Source organism: Macrobrachium nipponense, chromosome 18 (assembly GCF_015104395.2).
Source record: "Macrobrachium nipponense isolate FS-2020 chromosome 18, ASM1510439v2, whole genome shotgun sequence".
Classification (NCBI taxonomy): Eukaryota; Metazoa; Arthropoda; class Malacostraca; order Decapoda; family Palaemonidae; genus Macrobrachium; species Macrobrachium nipponense.
This window is the reverse complement of record NC_087211.1, coordinates 36,810,846-36,823,683: the sequence shown is the minus strand read 5'-3', so window position 1 is coordinate 36,823,683 and position 12,838 is coordinate 36,810,846. Positions and strand designations below refer to the sequence as shown.

Sequence of the window (12,838 nt, the reverse complement as noted above, 5' to 3'; positions counted from 1 at the left end):
ATTGCCCATAATTTAAAGTCAGGAAATGGTGAATCTTATAATGCCAAGTTAACGTTAAGGAAATTAAGGGATGCTTTATCATCTTCTGAATCCACATCCACCGGGAATGATAACATTCTTTATATCATGATTAAAAATCTTCCAGATTCAGCAAAATCTTATCTCCTTAAAATCTTTAACAGAATATGAGAAACTGGTATTCTTCTCCCTTCTTGGAAGATTGCAGTTGTTGTTCCCATTAAGAAACCATTGAAAGATGCACATCTTCCTACAACCTATCGGCCAACTTCTCATACAAGTTGTGTGTGCAAATTGTTTGAGAAAATGGTGAACTCTAGACTAATGTGGTATCTAGAGAAAAATGGGATGTTTTCATCTGTCTAATTTTGCTTTAGGAGAAATTGTTCCACTCTAGACCCACTGGTAAGATTATCATCCCTAATTCACCAAAGTTTCTCAAAACACAGTCAGACCATTGGAGTCTTCTTCGGTCTTGAAAAAGTCTATGACACTACTTGGCGTTTTGGTATTATTAAGTAGCTTCAAGACATGGGATTATAAGGTAATAGTGTCACCTTATTTGCTGTGGCTATAAACAGTATTGTTGAATGTGTCTCAGCTCCAGTAAAGGCATCTTTGTAGATGACCGTGCTATAAATGTCACTAGCTATGATGCTATTGCAACGTGTAATTTCTTGCAAAAGTAAATTAATGCAATCAGCAATTGGGCAAATGACCATGGCTTTCGATTCTCCCCTTCCAAAACTGTGGCACACAATTCCATATGAGGAGGTGAAGTTTTTAAGGATGATTTTTGATAAGAAGTTAACATGGGCTAGTCATATTGACTCCTTGAAAATGAAGGTAAAAATCCCTTGACATTTTAAAAGAAGTCTCAGGTTTTAACTGGGGTGCTGATAAGCGGTCACTTTTACAGTTATATGACTCTTTTTGTAAATCTAAGCATGAGTATGGTTGCCAAGTTTACTTTCAGCAAGTACAAACAGACTTAAGGCGTTGACTGCAATTCATCATGCTGGTCTAAGAATATGCTCTGGTGCATTTAAGGCATCGCCAGTTGAAACTTTATATACTAACACTGAATAGCTCCCTCTTGATTTACGTCGAGAGGAACTGGGACTGCGGTATATGTTCAGATTAAGAAATTCCCATGAAAACCCTGCATCATCTATTCTTAACCAAAATTATTCATATCAGTTTGCAAACGCTAGAGCATCCAAGCCTTTTCATGTAAGAATTAATGCTGCTGTTGGCAATGTGTTCATTAAAAACCAAAAAATTAAGCAACGCACTGCTGCAAGTGGCCTCCTTGGTTAACCCCAGAACCATCAGTCTATCAAAAAGCTAATGACAACAAAGTGAAGGCTCGTTTTCATAATCATGGTCAAATACATTCGGGTTCTGTTAAACTATTCACTAATGCATCAAAAACAACAAGTGGTGTTGGTTGCACTGTTGTTCATGGTAATAGTTCATATGTTAGTAGACTATCTCATAATGCCTCTATTTTTACAGCTGAATTAACTGCATTGGCCAGATCTCTTGAGATTGTTTCTACTCTACAGGGTATGATACTTTCATCATATACTCAGATTCTTGTAGTGCACACATGACCATTAAGCAATATAACCCTAAACACCCATTTATTCAATATATTCAAGAATGGTTGTATAGGCTTGCTTCCAAATTCAAATCAGTCCATTTTTGCTGGGTTCCTGCCCATGTAGGTATTGTAGGTAACGAACTTGCTGACCATGAAGCAAGAGATGTCATTACCAAAGATGACATTCTATTCCATCATATTCCCGCTACCGATATGAAATGGACTGTTCGTTCATATAATCAGAAATAAATGGCAAGCGTGTTGGTCTTCTCCCCTTCTGACCAACAATAAAAAGTACAGGAAGATCAGACAAAGTATTGAACATTGGCCATCTGGATTCCAACAAAATTGTAGGGTAGAAATTGTATTATGTCGTCTGAGAGTTGGCTATACTCGATTGACCCCGATTCCTTTTAGATGAGGTAACTGCACCAGTCTGTAAACAGTGGCTCTCCTCTTACTGTGGAACACGTAGGTAGGCTGCAGCAAGGCAAAGCCATGGGTTAGTGGGCAGGGATATAGCAAAACTGCTTGGTCCTGGTGTATATGTTAATAACATTGTGGCATTCCTTAGAGACATTAACGTATATAATGAAATTTGATATTTGACCTCTTAGTACATTGCCAAGTATAGTATATACACTTTGCAGTGGTGTATATAAGTATTTTTACGTATATTTTTTTTTTTTTACTTTTTTTACACTAAAGGTTATATGCATATCCTAAATTCAGTTATAATTATTGTATGGTGAATATCAATTTTTACCAAATATCAATTTTTACCATAGTTTTAAAACAATTTATCATATTATTTCTTCAATTCATAAATTCGCTGACATACATTTCAAACCAAATTCATTATAGCGATGAATAATCCTTTGGACTCCAGTGCTTGGCTTCAAGCCTAAATTCCATGTTCCATTCCATTCCATGACAATCTTGCCGCACCCCTAGGCACTGTCTGTGGTGCCACGGCACCCAGTTTGAGATTACTGCAGTATGTGGCTATGCTCATGGATATAATCTACTTGAGGGTTAAATAGTGCATTCAAAAGATTGAACTTATCAGTGCATCATTTTTAGCTGAGGAGCCTTCAGGCAAGCAATGAAATACTAGTATTAGATCATTTCTTCTTCTGTTCTTATTCTTGCCTCCAATATTGCAAAGAACATGATCACAAGAATTATGAATAAAACTGCTGATTTTTGTAAAGAATAAAATAAAGTCATTTCACTCCCTTCTTTTCATGAACTCTACTATTTTCCTGGTTCACCTTATGTGGAATCGATAAATATTTCTTGATGAAAATGTAAGTCTCTCTCTCTCTCTCTCTAGATTACTTTTGGGACGGCCTGGTGCTGTCCGTGATCGTTCACCTACGGAGGATTTTTCTCTTCTTGGACCCGTGCAGTGGGTTGCATTCCTGTCTCCCGAAGTTCTCCACTGTCACTGGTTCCGCTTTACCTGGTCTGCCTTCGGTTGTGATTTTGGATCCCCACGCCTGCTATTTCCCTTCTGCCCTGCTTCTCTTTCAGAGTCGTGAAAAGGCCTTTTCTGAATTTAAACCTGGGAAGGGTATATAAATTATTCCTTATTCTTTTCTGGGAAGTCACTGACACATGTCAGTATTCACCCCTCCAGAGTGTAGTGTTTCTTTATGCCTTTTGGACAACCCTTACTCCTGCAGTGCATCCGGTGGGTATCATTCATAGGGGTGCTGTTTATTACATTTTTTTAATTCCCTTGATATTAACTGCATAATCTCTCTCTCTCTCTCTCTCTCTCTCTCTCTCTCTCTCTCTCTCTCTCTCTCTCTCTCTCTCTCTCTCTCTCTCTCTCCAAGGAGGCCACTCTCTCTCTCTCAACAGAACCGCTACTGAAAGCTACTATTTTGAATTTTATTCATTGACATTAAGGTGGTTATCATTTTATCCCATTAACTGCAACTCGCCACTCAGTGATTATTCTGCATTACATATCATCAGTATCGTCACTAATTTGATCACTATCACGAATGGTACATATTGATTAAGTTTTGACGAATTTCAAAAATCCCCTCCCTCCAGGAGCTAGACTATCACTGCTCGAGAGGGCAGTGCTCCCCTCCTCACCTTTACGCGCGGCTGGCTACCACATTATCACCCAGCTAGCAAAATCAAAACTGCCGAGCACCAGCAGTTCCACATACTGTTTCAATTCATTTGCTTTTTTTATTTACGAAGACAAGAGAATAGTAATGATTTTTTGAGGATTATTGATAATCTATACTTAATTTCTCATATTCATAATTTTGTGCATATGTATTAAATCTATAGGGGTTGCTGCAGTTCCACAGTGCCTACTGACGAGCAGCCACTGAGTGCATCAGTTCTTCAAGCTAACATTGATAATATATATATATATATATATATATATATATATATATATATATGATATATATATATATATATATATATATATATGTATATTATATATTTGTATATATGTTGATGGGGCGGGCTACAGCACTGGATCTCGGTACTGCTATCTACCCTACCTCCCCAATCGCCTGCCTACCCCGCGGACAAAAAAGATTTGCAAGTAGGCGTATGGATGTCTACCCTCCCGTTCCCCTTCCTACCCCGCCCCCATCCAGGGCGGACAAACCGTTTTGCAAGGGGTAGTGGCTGTGTCACGTCTCCCCTACTGACACCCCGGAAGACAAAAGAGATCCACTTGGACATTATTATTATTATTATTATTATTATTATTATTATTATTATTATTTATTATTATTATTATTATTATTATTATTATATGAGAAAAGTTTAAGCAGTTTAATGTAAATATTTGCTTTTTGAATTTTTTTCGTAAATAATATTTTTTCTCACTGTCAGACGTGCTACAGTGATTTACATATTAGTGTGAGATTAATTCCTAACTCTCGCTAATTTCTTTCTCTTCTACTTGAGGAATGAGAGTTCTAGGTGAATGAGGGTAGCATTTGCGTATTGTTTGTGAATTAGTTTTTTTTCTCACCCAAATATTCAGCATTTCGCCGGCTGTTTAATTTAAAAGGGTTTTCTTTCGTAATAAATTGTTGGGTTATTTTCTAATATTTTTTTCCCTCTGAGTATTCCATATTGCTCACTTGTGCTACTGTGCTCCATCCCTCTCTGAGTTTATGTAATAAAAGCCATTGTTGCCCAGATGGGGAAAGTATGATCAAGATCCCGGTCTAGTTACGATCTTGAAATTATTGCTGTTAAGAGAGTTTAGCCTGACCACTGAGGAGCCGAGTATCAGCTCTCATGGGACTGGCCCGAAGGATTGGCACGAAATACCAGGTCTAGGCCATAGGCTTAGAATTGGGACCAAATAGGTCATTTGCGTGGTGATGAATATATGAAAATTAAACCTACAAGTAAAAACTGTAGAAGGTGTATGCTTTTACACTGGAACACACTTAGTATACAGCAAATAAATACATTTGCTCGTTTCCATACATACAAATAAATAAATAAATAGATAGATAAATAAACAATTAAAATTCAATACAAATTAAATGTTATAAAATTTCGTTTTTCATTCATTAAACGTCAATGGGCTTTTGTATTTTCATTATTTACTTATTTATTTTTATATTTTGTCTATTAAGGTACACCTCCTCATGAATGTTATAGTTGGAATGACTGAAAATGTAGAAGATTATAACAAAATTTCCTCCACTGATTTACTTCCAAAGGTTGATAGTCGCCGTTGTTTATATTTTGGACAGTCACCCAACACGTCAACACGTCACACAGTGACCATTCGGGGAGGCCATGAGAACTGTTCATTAAGTATTCATGTATCAAACGAGTATGACCTATTCGAGGACGCGTCAAAATGCCTATACTTGTATTAATTGTTTCAATTTATTATTTTTAGGTTTCTCATTCCATATACGTACTTTCCCATTTATCTATTATGATTGTTATATGATCAATAATTATGATATGTTATATAATCAATAATTATGATCTTTACAGTCGTTCTTGTCATGTGGGCTGCTTTTTGAACTGCTTCATCCGCCTAATCATTCCTACAATCCCTACATGGGCAAGGAGCCTACATATTTCAATATTTACCATTATCGTACGATTTGTGGAGTTCAAATTTAATCTGCTGTACAATATTACATTTAGGTAGTAACTTTGGACGGTTTCTATAACACTTCTTAAATCGCTATAAATCACAAAATTATGGAATACAGTAATACTTGCTTTGTAATTGTCATGGCTATTGCAATTGCACGCAACTCTGCTGTGAAGACTACGGCATTATTAGGTAGAGAATTGATATGTCTTGTTCTGAGATATGGTTGCATATCCTACTCCATGTTGTGATCTAGACCCATCTGTATATAAATTTCGAGATGTGAATTTTTTCGTCTCATATGGTTTGTGGTTTTTTCTCTATGGTGTGTTGGGCTGTATGAGCAACTTTTTGATAAATATTTTAATTGAGTGCAAGTCTTTACTTTATTCCTTAGTCCAATACGGTGGTCACTTTACTGTTGAAGGTACTTGCATATTTATATACAGGGACTCGAACATTCTATTAGCTCCAGTTTGGAAAGGCACTGAATGATTGTTTATAAATATATCGCTTAGATCAAATAGATCACTTGTCTTGATTCTTAATGCGCTTTTCATGGTATGAATTCTCTATGGCAGTTCGCTACATTCGACGGGTACCTACATAGGATCTAAATGCTACTGCCTATGCTCTTCGTCCTTCATTGTGAACTGGAATCCAATGTTGCTCTTTGCCATTTTGATTTTATAAAAGTTATATATGGGCTTTCCAATTCAGGTGCGCATCAAATATCAATCCTAAAAAGTTATGGTTCCTGATTTTGCGTTCTATTTCTTCATCTTTTTTCTACAATTTTATTTTTATAAAGAAAAGGACAGCTGGAGTTTTTATCTACAGAAAATCTAATGCCTACATTCATCTAATTTTTATTAAGGTTTTATTAATGGTTCATTCTGCGTGCTTTATGCGTGATGCTGTATAATATATGACAAAATCATCCAAATACAGGTTACTTTTAATTCCAACCGGTAGCATGTTACGGATACCTTTAATTACTAATTTAAACAGAGTACCACTAAGGACACTTCTTTGTGGGACTCCATTTTCAAGTGGGAATGTTTCTGAAGAAACATTAACTATTCTCACCTGAAAAGTGCGATCAGTCATAAAGTTTTTAATAGACTTAGGAAGATGGCCGCGTATGTTATTATTATGTGGTGATTTTAATATTGCATACCTCTGTGGAGTGTCGTATGCCTCTAGAATGTCAGAAATGACAGCTACTGTCGTTTACTTTCTTTCAAATCCTGTGTGTGCGGTGTTCCAAATTAGACAGAGAATCTGACGTAGATCGATTACGCTGTGAACCAAATTGAGTAGGACTCAAAATTATATTTTCAGGAAGTTCTCCATAAATCGTGCATTTGCCATTTTTTCTTACAACCTGCGTAGACAACTTGTTAATGGGACCGGTCTGTAATTATTCACATCACTAGGATCCTCTCCAGGTTTGGGCATAGGAATTGTGATCGCATTTCCCCCAACCATCTGAAAACGAGTTTCGGAGCCATAAATGATTGTAACATTTTGATAGGAATGATTTTGCCAAAGGTGCTATGTGGCAAATCATCTCCACCAGGAGCAGATTTATTGCTGTTCAAGAGAGCGTATTCCAACTCTTCCATTCTGAATTTCTTCCTTTGTCTCAAAATTAAGTATTATAGCTTCTGCTTTATTCTTTATTGTGTTTTATTGTTTAAGTTTGTCCAAATTTTAGCCACTGCTTATTTTGGCAAAATCTCCCCATGTTTGTTATTAATTTCGAAGGGATATAATTCTCCATTCCCCCCCCCCCCCCCCCCATTATCTACTGTAGATTGTCTGGTTGGCCTAATGTTTGTTCTATATACTTTTCGGAATTTTTCCTCTGCTTTTTGAATGGAAGTTTCGCTTGTAATTTCTGATATTATTTTGTCTTTTTTTTTTTTACCTCCCTCCTTCAAGGAATGGTTTTGATTTTTTTTTTATTGAATCATCTGTTTAGAGTATCTACCCCTCTTGCTAGACTTGCTAGAGTTTTCTCGTACTACTTCAGATATAATCATCTAACCACAAGGTGACGTTATGTTTTTTTATTGTATGAGGTTTCGATTGAAGAATAGCTTTGTCTGCTGCCTTTTTAATGAAGGACACAAAAAATTAATTTGCCTCAATATGATTTTGCAAATGATCATATGGCGGAATATTTCTGGTATACAAGTTAAAAATGTCCCAACCTTCTTTTTGCAAATTATAATGTGGAGAGTATATGGTTTTGGTTCATTATTGCGGGAAAATGATCACATGAGTAGGAGTCATCACATGTATTCCAATCTAATTTGTCAGCTTTATTTGTTGAACAAAGGGTGACATCTCAATACAAAGGGTGACATCTATTGAGGAACATGTTCCAAGGGTTTTGGAACAGTGCCTATGTATTTAATTCGTTGTCATTCTGACAACAAAGATTATTAGTGTGCATTAAGTTTTCTATTTTTTCTCCATCTTTATCTGGTGTAATATTGTTATAGTCCCTTATTGGATTATATATATTGAAATCTTCTACAAATAATATGAGGTTCATAAATTTTGTATTATTTGTTGTAGAATAATAAAAGTTAATAAGGCCCAACATATTGTTTTCTATTTTTGCTGTTATTGCTGAAATTTCTAATTCAGTGTAAAATCTATATAGGTATCTACTTTGTCGTATATTATTTCATTATGGACATTTATTGCTGTTCCTGACGTATTTTCATCTTCCTTTGATGTTGTGCTTGTAGATATTTATCTATATTAACAACAAGTTTTATAATCAACGGTTTGTGTTCGCTAATAAGTCGTTGAACTTATCCTTAGTGTATTCTCGTAAATAATCCATTTACTGTATTCCACTGAGTTTATATACCGGTTGAATTGTGTACTAATATGTGGGTGGTCAGATTATTCTAAATAATATAATAAGTTGATGTTTTCTTAACTTTGTTATAAATTCATTTGTATTTTTGTAGCCTTGATTCACTTTTTGTTGTAGTTTGAATCTGACTTTCGTTAACTGTTACATTTTTATTATCTTGATGATTTAATTTTTCCATTTTGATTTTCTTTAGAGTATTATCTTCTACTACGTTGAAGTGTTTTCCTCTGTAATATTCTAAGTGGTCAATACACATGCAGCCTTGTTCACGAGATTTCTTTTTTCTTTTTTGCTTATTCCTCTACCTCATGGAATTTCTTATGGTGCTGGTTAACCTGTCTTGAGTTATAGTCTTATTTTCATGGCACATTGCTATAAAGCATTTGCCGCAACCACGTGACTCTTCGCGTTCATCAGTTTGTTGTTTTTTTCTTGATTTTTATTGTGCTTTCATTGTAGTTATCACCTATATTTTGGTGTTATTTCTTATTTTATTTTCTTATTTATTTATTTTTTTGTGATGCACCTCCTAGAGATACTATTGTTACTTTGGGAGACAGTGGAATTTGATTTAGTGTTCTGTTTCTGAATTTTAGCTTTTGGTCAGATTGGTGGGTTATTTATCTTTCTAGAGTTTGGTTAGGTGAAATGAGGTGGGGTCTTCTCTAATTGCCTGTTCCGAATTGTTATTTGTTTTATCACATTCGTGTGATTTTAATTCTTCTTCGTCTTCCTCTGTCATTATTCGTTCCTGTTGCCTGTAAATTGTCCGCTGTGACAATGTCACTGATGTCTGAAATTTCCTTAGAAGACTTCTTTTCATCAAGTATTTTTTTTGTGGTATTTCTTTATTTCTGTTATCATTCATTTCAATTCTGGTAATGTTTGATTTTGAAGTACCTGCATACCTGAATTTCTTCGCCGATGCATTCAATCCTCTTATTTTCAGTTCCACCTTTGCTTCCCCAATCGACATTCCAGTTCGTTCTTTTAGTAATTTAATTTCAGTGTTGTAGATATAGAACGCACAACATCTTGTTTGGCCACCGTCCCAGCGTGTTTTCAGTTCCTGCGAACTGCAATAGGCACATCTGGAAGAATTTCTACATTGAATGGCTGTATATATGGCCAAATTTTCAACTTTTCTGGCATTGCATGGCTTTGGGAACATAAGGTCTTGGTTCCTTATTTAATTCCATTATTTTCAAGGGCAAGGTTTCGCCACTGAACTTTATCTTTGTTATTTTGATTGTTTGACGTTTGTCCTTTCTGCTTGGGATCTCATATATTTCGCAGTCTTCAACGTTGTTATATCTTTTCGGTAACGAATCGATTAACATTAATTTGCCTATAATTTCATCATCAACAGTTAGCACTACCACTGTGCCTTTTACAATATTCATGGTATCATGCCTTGCAACATTTACATTCATGGTCTCTATATATTTAATGTTCTGGTATTTTTCTTATTGGTTTCTGGTTGTTGTTTCAACCAACCATTCCCTTTTTTTCGTTTTCCTTTTACACATCTCTTGTGATGGGCTTCGATTCAACAATGCTGCATGATATACATGAACCTAGGAAGAAAAGCTAATGTCAGCCAGTGGAGAGGCCGTGTGTAAGTTTCGGAGTTTTTAATTTAGGAGTGAGCCGAGTGACAGAAGATTTCAGAGATTAAAACAAGCATGTGTTACACTAAAGTACTGTAGAAGGAAGGGTGACTGGATTGGTCTGAAAATGTGTCTAATGGAAGAATGTGTTGTGTCACAATGGTTTTGTGATGTCATTACGGATGTGGTAATAATACTATACAAAGATGGGTTGTGTGGAATGAGTAAATTTCGCAGATGACTCAATGCTGATCAGAGTTGAAGGAGAGGAAGCACAAAAACTGGGAAAGAGCGTGAAAGTGTCTGCAGGGGGAAGGAGGAAGTTAATGAGACATGAAGTGTCTTTGAAGTCAAGTTGAGAAAATATGAAGGGACTCATGAACCAACGCTCCTTTATGAAAGTGAACTTCGGCAGCTGAACACAAATGAAAGAAAATGGCTGGAGCAGCTGAAGTGAGTCATTGCACAAGATCTGTTGAAGTGGGAAATGTGGGGATACAAGGGAAAAGTGGGGTAAAAGCTTTTGCTCAGTGAAAGGATGGTTTGGTCTTGTCAAAAGATTACAGGTTGATGGTCAACACAAAGAGTGGATCATTCGTAAGCGCAAGGAGGGAGGAGGAGGAGGGAAAAACCTAAAACTTGCCGGAAAGATGATTTGAAAGTGGCACTGGGAAGCAAATAATTCCACAAAGTTCAAGAGCACGTGCCAGATAGAGGTGGATGCACAATGTGTACTGGAAATTCGACTCGCTGTTGATTAGCCTTCATTGTAGTTGTATGAAGCACCTAATATCTTCATAGTACCTAATATATATATTAGCAAAAAGCCATTCCGCCAACATGGGTTGACTCAAGTAGAACAGTAACATTACTCACGAAAACATTGCTGAGACAAGGATGAAACCTCAGTGTGTAAAATCTTCAAGATATTAGGTGCTTCTTACAATTCAAGGATAGCTCATCAGCAGCGAGTCGAATCCCCAGGACACATTGTGCATCCACCTCCATATATATATATATATATATATATATATATATATATATATATATATATATATATATATATATATAGTGTGTGTGTGTGTGTGTATTTGTATGTATGTAATATATAAACATGCATTCATGTGTATATAGTATGTTCGTACATATATACGTATATATAGTATATATATATATATAGATATATAATATAATTATATATAGTTTGTAGTATATGCTTCAATATAAATAATCGGTTTTAACCTATACTTGCAAATCACGTAAATAAGTGGGAATGACAAAAGAACGGGCTTTCACTACTGCGTAAGTAAGAATGGGAGATTATTCTACAGTAATAAAGACGAAAACGGGGTCTGCTGAATCCTATCATAACACTATGCTTGGAAAGCTTTCAACCCGTAGAGCTGCCATTTCTGAAAGCACTCTACCATTCAAGGTCGTAACCAAGGCCCTTTAAATATACTCTGAGTACATTTCAAGGTCCTTAGTCGCAACCATGCTGTCGCTTGCCCGAATATTTACAGTTATACTCTGTCCATATTTTATAATCATTTGTCTTCGTGTACTTGTGATGTGCAGTTTTAATATCAGCATACTTGAGGACTGGTCATTCAAATTATTTAATCGTACAGAGGTAGTGCGGCTTGGGTGGGCCGGCGGGAATAACTGCCCATGATACGGTCTCGACAGGAGAACGTCAATATTTTAGTTTTAATTTATTTCTAACAATATTTCCTACGCTATCGTCGTCTGGGCTTCCACACACATAGCTGAGATGTGCTGTTCCGTTCAATTATTATTGGGACCTTTTTTTGACACGATTCAACAGTTGTTTGCAAACTTTTAACGTGTAGTGGCATTCTCAAAAGGAAAGGTGACAGGTCACCTCTTAAGAATGCGCAAGGCTAATACGCTTTACTGAAATGCAGAAATGAGTATCTCAACTCACCTCATATGCAACGCTGTTGTGTTCGGTCGTAGGACGTGAATCGTTTTCGAGGCTTTCGTGTTCCTCCAGGTCCTTCTGAGCACTTATTAGGAAGCTCTGCACCGATGGTCAACGAAATTAGATCTTTTACTGCAAACAATCATGACTGCACGAAGAACATGGATTTTCTGCCTGTGCTCAGCACTTACAGGCACAAGACGACGAACAGACAGTCAACTGCATTCGCTTTTTTAGCACTGGCAAATTTTTCCTAAATCCTAAGACCCACAACGCCACTGCCTTCAGAACACGGCGATCCTGTTGCCACATCACCGTTTGTGTTAGTGACTTAGTGTCGACTGTCGTTGCCGTGCAACTCCGCCAGTTTCTGCCAGATGTATAATGTATTCTCTGTCATCTTTCTTTATTTTTTTTATTTTTGCAGTTACGGTCCTGTATTCATACAACAGCGGTATGAACAAACCCTTTCTTTTATTAGCAATCTTGATCATTCATTCGTTTGTTGCAAACTGTCATGCACAAGGAAGGGAATTTTTATTAAAGATCGTGCAACTGCTTGCAAGTTCTGATAAGAGAGAGAGAGAGAGAGAGAGAGAGAGAGAGAGAGTATTTTAAAATAGCGATTTTATATGTGTATCCC

The 12,838-nt window shown here is 36.3% G+C and overlaps 1 protein-coding gene across 1 annotated transcript in view; it reads right to left on the bottom strand.

Moving 5' to 3' along the window:
* The window catches only part of LOC135196973 (uncharacterized), a 41,141-nt gene extending 28,616 nt beyond the window's left edge, over positions 1 to 12,525 (bottom strand). Inside the window, exon 1 of the mRNA XM_064223847.1 lies at positions 12,199 to 12,525. The gene's annotated coding sequence lies outside the window, so the exon portion shown is untranslated. The remainder of the gene's footprint in view (positions 1 to 12,198) is intronic.
* Positions 12,526 to 12,838: the final 313 nt, after the last annotated feature.